At 42.0% G+C, this 11593-nt stretch overlaps 1 pseudogene; it reads left to right on the top strand.

The window, feature by feature from the left end:
- Positions 1-10188: 10188 nt before the first annotated feature.
- LOC143551736 (photosystem II repair protein PSB27-H1, chloroplastic pseudogene) lies at positions 10189-10868 on the top strand (annotated as a pseudogene).
- Positions 10869-11593: the final 725 nt, after the last annotated feature.

Below are 11593 nucleotides of genomic sequence, written 5' to 3'. Positions count from 1 at the left end.
GGTTACAAGCTATTAATACATCATGAAAGGAGAATCATTTCCATTAGAAGTGGCTCTAGGCCTTTTCTTTACAAGTTGGAATTGATCTACATATAACATTTGCGTAATTGAGCTCCATTCCATGTTCTAGGGATGGGAGTGCCATCGAGCCTTTCGAGCCGGTACGCGCCCTTTCCCAGAACTTCTTTGATAATGTATGGCCCTTCCCAAATCGGGGCCAACTTTCCTGGGGCGTTGTTGGTTCGAAGCCTCGTTGTTACGCAGTATGTAGTTCTCCATCCTTGAAGTTGCAGAGTTTTACCCGCGTGTTGTAGTATTTTTGCATTTGTCGTTTGTAGTTTTCTTCACGCACGGCGGCTAAGTCTCTGCGCTCTTCGGTTAGCATAAGGTCTAACCGTCTTTCCGCATCATTGTCTTCTGGTTGGATTAAGACCCTTGGTGAGGGTAAACCGATTTCGACTGGGGATCATGGCTTCAGTGCCATAAGTGAGACTGAACGGGGTTTCTCCCGTACTGGTCTTCTTCAGCGTTCTGTTTGCCCAAAGGACGTGTGGAAGCTCGTCCACCCAACCGGATCTATGTTCCAAGAGTCTCTTCTCTTTATGCCTTCGACGATGCTCTTATTTGCTCTTTCCACCTCACCGTTACCTTGCGGAGTGTGCCACTGAGGAAAAGGTGTGGGTGATTTGAAGTTCTTTCAGCCACTGCTGTAGCTTCTTGTCAGCAAAGTTGGTGCCATTGTCGCTTACCAAATTCTGTGGAAGTCCAAAACGACAAATAATAAATTCCCAAATAAATTTTTTGATATGCTTTTGCGGTTGTTTGGGCTAAAGGTTTCGCTTCTATCCATTTGGTGAAGTAGTCAATGGCTACCACTAGGAACTGAACATTCCCAGCTGCTGTTGGAAATGGGCCTGTCACGTCAATGGCCCACTTCTGAAATGTGCCACGAGGAAGTGACAGGAACAAGTTCATTTTTCGGGCGATGCGTGTTGGGTGCGTAAAGCTGGCAAGATCTGCATTTTCTGATGTATGCCAACGCGTCCATATGCATCCCCGGCCAGAAGTATCCCGCGTTGTTTAGCTTGGCTACCACAGCGCGGGGGCCTGCGTGTACTCCACAGATGCCTTCGTGAACCTCCCTTAGGAGGTAGTCAGCATCTTGGTTGTCCACGCATCTTAACAATGGGCCAAGAAAGTTACGTCTGTAAAGGGTGTCATTGACCAGTCTGATAATTCAGTGCTTTACAGCGTAGTTTTCTTGCCTGTGACTTCGACTCTGGTAACGTTCCTGCTTCAAGGTATTTTATATTGGGGTCATCCATGTTTCTGTACCGGTTTGGATGACACAAATTTCCTTGTGCGGGTGACTGATGGTGTTTCGAGGAGTTCCACGCGGATGTCCTTTCCCAAGTGGGTGAAGGCCAGTGATGCAAGCTTGCTTAACGCATCCGCAGATTTGTTTTCGCTGCGCTTGACGTGTATCACTTTACAATCATTAAAATCGCGCATGATGGCTTGGCTTGGGCAAGGTACAGGGCCATTGTGTCGTTCACAGCCGTGTACGTCCCGTTTATTTGGTTTGCCACTAGCATGGAATCTACGTGGGCTTCCAAATTTTTTACACCCATCTTTCGCGCAATCCTCAATCCGGCCAGGAATGCTTCATATTCAGCTTCGTTATTCGTACTTGGAAAATCCAGCCGAATAGCATAAGTATATTCCTGGCCTGCTGGATTTGTTAATTTTAACCCTGCGCCTGAACCCTCGTTACTAGCTGCTCCATCAGTGTAGAGTCGCCAGACTTCATCGATTTCGTGTGCTGGGGAGGGTTGAACCTCCTCCTGGCACTCTTTCTCCCGTGAAGCGGGGACTTCTGCAATAAAATCAGCCAGGACCTGACCTTTAATGGCTGGTCTCGGCTTGTATTGAATCGCATATTCTCCCAATTCAATTGCCCATTTGGCTAGACGTCCCGATAACTCGGGTTTGCCTAGAACATTTGAGAGTTTGAAGTTGGTGAGAATAGTGATTGGGTGACCCTGGAAATATCGTCTCAACCTGCGTGAAGCGTGTATAAGTGCCAAGACCAGTTTTTCCAGGGTAGAGTACCGGGTTTCCGCGTCTGCCAGCACGCGGCTACATAATAGATTGGCATCTGGATGCCTTTTCGTTCTACAAGCAGGACTGCCCCGGTTGCTCTATCTGTTGCGGAGAGGTATAGGATTAACTCCTCCCCCGCTTGTGGTGCCTGTGAGTGTTGGGAGTTCGATCAGGCGTGATCGAATCTCCTGAAAAGCTGCTTCCGCTTCTGGTGTCCAGCGGAAGTGCGTTTTCTTTAAACAATTTCTTAGCGTTGACACAAAAGGGAACGACCTATCCGCATGGTTTGCCAAAAAGCGGTTAAGCGCGACTAGTCGTCCATTAAGTGTTTGAGCCTGTTTTATGGTGGTAGGTGATTCCATTTTGACAATGGCTTCGACCTTTTCAGGGTTCGCTCTGAAGCCATCTTTAGTAATAATGACTCCTAAGAACTTCCCTTCTTCCACCCCAAATGAACACTTGCTCGGGTTGAGCTTCATGTTTATCTTTCTGAGCGTGTTGAAAGTTTCCTCAATGTCTTTCAACATCGCCTCTGGCTCGGGGCTTTTGATGACCAAATCATCCATATAGACTTCCAAGTTTCTCCCAATTTGGCGTGAAACTCTTTGTCCATTAGTCGTTGGTACGTGGACCCCGCGTTCTTAAGTCCGAACGGCATCATTTTATACAAAATGTGCCATCGGGCGTCCGAAAGGCGGGTTTTGTCCTGGTCATCTACAGCCATGTGGATTTGATGGTACCCCTTATACGCATCCAAGAAGCATTTAAGGCGAAATGGTGCCACCGAATCCACCTTGAGATCAATTTCTGGCAACGGATAACAATCTTTGGGGCATGCTTTATTCAAATCTTTGAAATCTATGCACATGCGCCATTGTTTGTTATTCTTCGGTACCATTACGGGATTTGCAACCCATGTTTGATATTTGCTGACGCGCACGATGCCCGCATCAAGGAGTTCCTTGACTTGGGTTCTGCACGCGTTGGTTTGCTCGGGCCCCATTACTCTGCGCTTTTGTACGATCGGCGTAACGGCCGGATCGCATTTGAGCTTATGCTCTGCCTTTCCCGGGGTACACCAGTCATGTCGGCTGGTGTCCACGCGAAGATGTCTGCGTTTCGCTGCAGTAAGCGCTTGAGTAAGGTGCGTGTTGGATCAACAATTGTCGGGCCAATGGTAACGGCCTGATCGGGATATTTCCCATTGAATGCCCACTGTTCAGGTTCAGTGATGGTTTGTTTGGCCATCTTCGGTTTGGGTTTAGAGGAGACAGATGCGATGCATACCTGGGGAATGCCCGTGATCATCGCTACGCCTTCAGTTGTTGGCCATCCCATCATGCCGTGGACTGAGGATACCACGGCGTTGAATCTTGCCATCCCGTCTCTCCCGAATAGGATGTCATACGTATGATGTGGTTTTTTCATCACAACAAAATCCACATCCTCCGTGCGTGAATAATTCCCATCGGTGAGAGTGACGGGGAAAGATAGGATGCCCAAGGGAGTGTTCATGCTGCCGTCAAACCCTTCCATTGAAGCGTAGACCGTCTCCAGGCGTTCCTTGTCTTCATCATCGAGCTTGTCGAAGAACTGCCTGTACATCACTGTCGACGATGCGCCATTGTCAACGAGGGTGCGGGAGGTGATGTAGTGCCCCCAGCTGGCTTTTAATGATAATGGGGCCTTCTTTGTTTGGGCCTCCCGGCACTCGCGGGAAGCGCACTTCTGCTTCCTTCCATGCGCATGGTTCGGTCATCGGTCTCTTTCTTCCTCTGACCTTACCATGGACCATGTTGATGCTGATGTCGACGGGCTTTCGTCCGTTACCCCTGTACCTGTTGTCGTTCCTTCCTCCCTTCTTGATAGATGCCACGAGGTGTGCGAGCCTCCCATCCTTGACGAATGTCTCGACGATGTCCCTCAAGGATGTGCACTCCTCAGTGCTATGGCCCTTTGTCCCATGGAAGTCACAAGACTTGCTCTGATCCGCATTGGGTTTCTGTCGGATCGCTGGGGCTTTTGGCCATGGCAGTTTTTCCGTGGCAAATATCTCCGTGACGCTCTTGGTGAGTGGCGTCCAACGGTTTTTTCCGGTTCGAAGGGTGCGTGTTGTCCCTTCCGCCAACCAGAGGCGAGAGCTTGAGGGGGTGTCAAAGTTTATCCTTGACTGCCAAATACCTTGCCGCCTCTTTTTGTTTAGCCGGGCGGTTCTCACATTGTTCTCCCTTGTCCTCTGTGTGTAGAGGTTTGTATTCTGGGGGAGATCTCTTCCCAGCTGTTTCTCCGTTTCGGCGAAGCGCTTGGCTGCCGTCATTATGGCATCCCATGTGGATGGCATGCCGTCTTTACCCGTCAGAGTGCGGATAAGTTCTGGGTACTCAGCGCCCTGAATGAAAGCGGCGCGAACGAGGTCTTCGCTGATGTTGCCCAGACTCAGCTTCTTGGAGTTGAAGCGGGTGATGAAGTCCAGTAAGGATTCATCCTCTTCTCTCACACAGTTGAGGATCGTCCACTGCTCCTCAGTGTGCTTCCTCTGTTGACTAAACTGTTGACTGAACTTGTTCTGGAAGTCTGCCCAGTCATAAATGTGGTGGACCGGTAAACGGTCGAACCATGCTCTGGCTGCTCCTACCAGAGTCATCTGGAACATGTAGCACCACGTGGGTTCCGTCCAGTTACTGACGGTTGCCCCCGCAATGAACCTGTTAAGATGGTCATCTGGGTCTGATAGACCATCGTATGTGCCAATGTTGGACATTTGTTTGGCACTCCTCGGGGCGATTGCTTCTGCAATGTCCCTTGCAAATTTTGACCTTCCTGCGTTTGTGGCAGTAGGTCTAAAGGCCTTGGAGAAGTCACGCGAGCTTTTTTCCGTGACTGGTTGGAATGCTTCCCCAAAATTCCTTTTTGGCTGGGGATCCGTTTCCTTACGCTTCCCTTTCGCCCTATGGCGAGGGTTCGCGTCGGTGTCGGAGTCTTCCTCTCGTCGTCCGAGTGCTCGTACTCACTACTCATGTTGAGGTGCTGGCGAGTACTACCGAATTCCTCAGCTTGTTGGACTGAACGCAAGCGTTCGTCCAACTCAGCCTGAAATTCTCGTTGACGTGCCTCGGCCCATGCCTTCACTTGATCAAGTGTTTGGCGAGGGGCTCGAGTTCGTTTTTCCAGCTGGGGTATCAGTGAATCCCAGTGGAATATTTACTCCACTTGCCCCTACATGAGTGACTGGGGTAGTGTTCGTAAAATGTACTTCACTTGCCCCAGCTTGGGTGGCTGGGGTAGTGTTTGTAAACATTGTGTTGCCGGTGTTTACCCCAGTGGCTGGGGTTGTGGTTACCGGAATTTCTCTAGTCATCTTGGAAGTTTTGAAAAACTGGAGAAAGATGTAGTTCTAGCTTTATGCACGGATGGCGCCAATGAAGAAACACTAAGTGACCCCGGGCAGATTATAGGTAATCTGGGGGCTAAGTAATGTTTCCCACGAAGGTTAGGTCCAGCAGAGTAAGTTGTACTTCAGGGAACCTGCAAAACAGACACCGTAAGCTCGTCACTGAGAAGGGGGGGGGGTACCTCCTTGTGACCACCCTCCGGCGTGAGAATCAGTCTATATTGCTCTTTGAATATAAAAGTATATGAATACTATTAGAGCAGTTATCAAGTAAGTTATACGAGATAGTAGATGATGAAATGATAATACCATTTGCTGTCTTTTATAGCCGAAGGTGGGTTTCCAAGGGGTTTAGCCGGCCCAACACGCTACCAACTGTAACCTATGCACGTGCCCTACCTGTGAGTGGTGGATAGGTAGCGGCTGACACAGAGCAGGCGTGCCGTGCACTCTTCGTCTTCTACCAACTGCAGGCTAGGCACGTGGTCTGGCAGGAGTTTGGTGGGCAGGCGGCGACTATTGGTCACAGTGCTGTGGCGTGCTGTCTGCCACGCTGCTGTCAGTGAGCTGTCGCATTCTTGGTCAGATCTTTTGTCTTTACCTCGTCAGGTATCACGCAAAAGATCCTCCATCATACGGACTGGCCCATTTTGGCGGGAGTTTTCCCCCTCCCGCCTTTGCTCATTCTTTCAGGTGACACTGAATATTTGTAAGTGTTAAGCCTTATGCGTGTAGCTATGCTGTGCGGGTAGCCTTCCCTGATGGCTTGTATCCGCACCTGCGGGAACAGGCGGGTTACTTTACCATTGGGAGGCTTTTCCCTGCGTATGCAGCTTGCATACTGCGCGTAGGCTTCTCTGAGCATGGTGGGTCCTGCGGGAGTAGATGGTCTTTGCGCAGACATCCCTGTCAAGGTGAGTCATGCGGGACCAACTGAGCCCTGCTGGGACCTACCTCTTCAGTATCCCCTGATAAATGTTAGTATTTATGACTCATATACTTTGGTAATGAAAAGTGTCCATATTCATTGAATCGATGTGATTTCTATGAAGACATACCTTCAAAATGAATTAGGTTTCGTTAAACTTGTTCCTAGTTTTGCTTTAAGTCATGTTTCGTATTCGTACTCAGTTACTCATATTTGTAGGGTATTAGTTATTCCACTCATTGGATACCGAGTATACCCGTTTATTATCTTATGCGGTTAAAGGTTCCATGTGATTCTCTTGAAACTCAATCTTAAATCATTCAAGAATCAACTTGAAATATCGAATATATTCAACTACATTTCTATATTTTTAACAATATTTAAGTTCCAAACACCTTAAATTAAATAAAAATTGGTTACATTTTTAGTGACAATAATATATGATAATATCATAGTTTTGATGTGGTAAATGGGTGTGGAATCACCTTCGGCCTTTTAAATACTTGAGCGATATTACGTAATATCATATCCATCCCAAAGTCAGAACAAATATATAATTAATCTCTTATAAAATCACATACATTTAATCTATATCACAAATGTTTTGCTTTTTTTCCTGTTAGGTTCAGGTTTTTCTAACATTCCTAAGGAGGGGTAAATGCTTAACTCTCTCTATCCTCTTTGTATTTTTGGGTAAACGGCATTAAGATTGAAAAGCAAGTTCATTAGTTATGGGAATAATCTATTGCTACTTTAATTGTTGGAAAGAAAGATGGAAACTGGCACTATTGTTTTCACTCTCTATTCACTCTTTTTGTTTACTTTTATAGCCAAAAGACGATAGAGGCTTCCTTTTGATGTAGATAGATCCAAAATTGAATGATTAAAGCTAATAGACAACTTTGATCTTGTGTTATTTTTACAAGATTCTTTTAAGTAAAGAACCACGATCTGCAGTGCTTATTTGATATGAAATGATCTTGATCAACAAAGCACTTTTTTATATTAATTGTGTTACTTGGGATTCAAGAGCTTTTGTGTGTTGATCTTGGATAAATCAAATCTGGTTTGATTGCACTTAAAAGGATAAAGCAAATCTTGTTCAAGATTTTACCTTTATGCAACATTTGATATTATTTTTCTTCTATTTTAATTTTTAAATCCTAAATGTTATTGGATTTTAATGTTTTAATTCTTTGGGCTTGCATGTAAGTATTATTCATTTATTAATGGGCCACATGTGATTAAACTCATATTCGGTTTAGGCCATGAGCTAACAAACCGGGTTAGTGAAGTGTCATGTTCTAGGTTGTAATATTGGTATGATGAAATGATGAATACGTGCGGTTAGGGATGAGATATCCGAAAATCGTGAATTTTTTTACCGGTACTAGTACCAAAATATGTGATTCGGTACTGCTATTCGAGAAATATCGGTACTATAGCGATACCGAAACTCAAAACTTTGGTACTAATTCGATACCGTTACCAATAGCAAATTTGCTCATCCATGCGTGCGGTTATCATAAACGATTCACGATACGGAACATACAACAAGTCAAGTTAGCGCCGTTTCATCATGTGCATATAGATTGAGTCACAGTTGAAACAAAAGTGCATGTTTGGTTTTGTGTTTACTCTCTCTCTCTCTCTCTCTCTCTCTCTCTTTAATACAAAATTAGGTTATTTATAATCTTGTAAAAGTAGGTTTACAAGGCTGAGTACTTGCTATAAGGTATGTCGCCAATACGAGTTTCTTTAACTCCGTCTAGTTACTAAGAATCGATCAAAAGTAGTTAACCTCAGCAAGAATCACATCTAGTCTGTGAATTTAGGAAGATTTTGACTTGAAAAAATAAAAAATTGTTTGTATTTCTACAATATTAAAGAACAAATATCAATTTTTTAAATTATTGATTAGCAATTTTTAAAAATAATTTACATTAAAAATGTAGTTCTCTTATTTATATTGATATTCACTTATTTTGTTATAAAATTAGAAAACTTATGATATTTGACATATATATAATATCCAAAAATTAATTTTCTTTACATTTACCATGTTCGAGTACCCTCCGAGCACTCCCCGAGTACTCTAAGTGCACCCAACTCTCTAGTTGACCTTCTAGGGTCCACCTAGCAACTTTTACAACTATTGTTCTTGATAACATCAAATTCTTGTGTATGTTATTGATCAATAATCCCTCCTGAGAATATTCTTCATGTTGTTTGGAGCATCGTTTTGATGTAAGTTTTATATCAATTGACTAGTATCCTCATTTTAATAAAAACCCTAAAGCATCAGTTTGAAATCAGATAAAACTCAACGAAATTAGTTTTTTAATTTTTAATGGAGGTCAACTGAAAAATAGTGTAAAGATAGGACTAATGACAAAAATATTCTCAGTTAAGATTATTATTGGTCAACAAAAAAAATGGAATTATTAGTATCCAATTTTCCTGAAAATTAAAGCTAAATACAAAGTACAACAAAAATGAAAATAGTGAGATTTAGATGATGGAGATTAAATTAAGAATAAAAATTGATGAGAAGGACATTAAGATAATAACCCACTTATGATGACTTTCTCTCTGCACATGCAATGCACATGTTAATTCCCCTATCATTTTAAAACGTTAATAACTTTTTCTTACGGACAATTTTTTTTAAAATCACCAAAAAGACAAGTGTTTTTTATCTTTAATATGAATATCATATTGTTATATAGATATATAAAAATTAGTGGGCTTTTTTATATTGTGTTATTTGGTTGTTCGTTGTGTTTTTTTTATTGGGTTTTTCTATGTATTGTGTTATAAATTTAGTCATTGTGTTTTTCAACTGGTACTCAAATTAAAGATAAAAGTTAAAACAAAGATTACGTCATTGTGTCTTTATGCTCAACATTTACTTATCATTTTGTTTTAGTCATTGTGTAATACGTTCATTGTCTTTTGTTCGAATCTGACATGTGGCATTAACTTAATTTGAGAAAAATAGTATTATGTTCATTGTGTATTATGTTCAAGTCATTGTGTAATATGTAGTTTCCATCGTGTTTTACGTTTCAGGTCATTGCGTTATATGTATTCACAATTTTGTCTTACGTTTCAGGTCATTATGTTATATGTATTCATCATTATGTTTTGCGTTTCAAGTTATTATGTAATATGTATTCATCATTGTGTTTTATGTATTAGATAATTTGTTGGTATTTTTCATTATATTTACATATTATTATTACACAACGGTGTTATTAGTATTTTAAAAAGAAATACAATGACAAATAGAAAGACACAATGACGAAAAAACACATTGACATATAGAATGACAATGATGAAAAAAAAGACATAATGGTAAGCAAAAAAACACAAGGACATAATTTTGTTTTTAATTTTTATATATCAAAATCATATTCATATTGAAGATAAAAAACGATTGTTATTATGGTGATTTTTTTAAATATCATATGAAAAAAATTATAGATGTTTTAAAATGATAGAGAAACTAACATATGAATAAATAAAATGTGTACTATTATTTTTATATATTTTTTCTTTGATCTCCACTTAATACATGTCAGTTAACTATGACTTATTACTCTTTATTATTTTTTTTTGGTCATTTCTATAATAGCTCAACCCGTGATAACTAATAATCATGAAAACTCACAATTAACATCAACAAAAATATTAAACTTCAAGTTGTTTATTTATTTGCACTTAGAAAGAATACAACATGTAGCACCACCATATCCACCCCAGATTAAGCCACATCACACTAAAATCTTAGACGACAAATTCTCAACCATAAATTACGAAGACCAGATAAGATGATAAGCCCCTATCCATATCACACCAAACCTCCATTTCCATTACCATTACCACCACCACCCCAACCCTTCACTCTCCTCCTCCTCCTCCATGGCATCTCCCACCTCCATGTTACACGTCACTCCCACCACCACCACCCCTAAACCCCTCTTACCCATTCACTCCAAACACTCCACACCCTCTTCTTCCACCACCACCACCACCACCACTCACCGCCGCACCTTCTTATCATTATCTGCCGTCATAGCTCTCTCCACAACCACTGCGACACTCCGGCTGCATGGGCTGCTTCCGATGAAGAATACACAAAGGAGACCCAAGAGGTGATCGCCAAGGTCAGGACCACTATCAACATGGACAAAACTGACCCCAACATTGCAACTGCAGTGTCTGAGTTGAGAGAAACATCTAACACATGGGTGGCCAAGTACCGGAGAGAAAAAACCCTCCTTGGAAGGCTATCCTTCCGGGACATGTACTCGGCTCTCAATGCTGTCTCCGGTCATTATGTTAGCTTTGGTCCCACTTCTCCGATTCCGGCCAAAAGGAAGACCAGGATATTAGAAGAGATGGACTCTGCAGAGAAGGCCTTGTTGAGGGGCAGATAGACATCAACTCGATCATGTGTTAATGCTACCACTATTATTATTTTTTGTATAATTAATTGTTATGCTTATGATATATATGCTGTACGTCATGAGGTTTGTAACTTTGTTAACACATTGAGGTTTGTGTTTTTCTAAGGGATGTGATATTGATATACCCTTTGGTTATCCATACACCCTCCATACGATCGTATGGAACCCTATGTTAAAGGGTGTGTGGACAGGTCAAAGGTGTATGGATAACCATAGCCTTTTCTAAATGCAAATAATCATCATATATTCATTTGGAGCATCTAACTGATCATTTGGATGAAATAATGCTAGCTAGCTAGCTAGTACTGAATTTGGGGTTTGATCTAATCATAACCAATTTGTTCCACACAGTTGGTTTCACATGGGTTTAATAATGTTGGCTGCTTGAAACCAGAAAGTAATACGAAATGAGTGGAAGAATTAATGTGATTTCACAATAATGGAAGAATAACCGGACATGATCATGTACAATAATGTGGCATGTTTGGACTCTTAACCATGTAGATCCGGTAAACTCCAAGCACGTAAAACCTTTTCTCGTTAATGTGATGAAGTTGAAGCTTCTACTTCTCTGTTATCACCGTATTAATAACAATAAGTGATATCTCAAGTGAATGTGTTTTTGATCTACTATGAACAGCAGATTCTGTTAGAAAATATAAACTAAATATTAGTCATTTTAGAAAGTATAATTTATGT

Source organism: Bidens hawaiensis, unplaced genomic scaffold (genome assembly GCF_021521415.1).
Source record: "Bidens hawaiensis isolate Kalapana, Puna unplaced genomic scaffold, B.hawaiensis_p1.1 tig00016564_1, whole genome shotgun sequence".
NCBI classification, from domain to species: Eukaryota; Viridiplantae; Streptophyta; class Magnoliopsida; order Asterales; family Asteraceae; genus Bidens; species Bidens hawaiensis.
The sequence above is the reverse complement of the archived record's forward strand: the minus strand, read 5'-3'. Positions and strand labels throughout refer to the sequence as shown.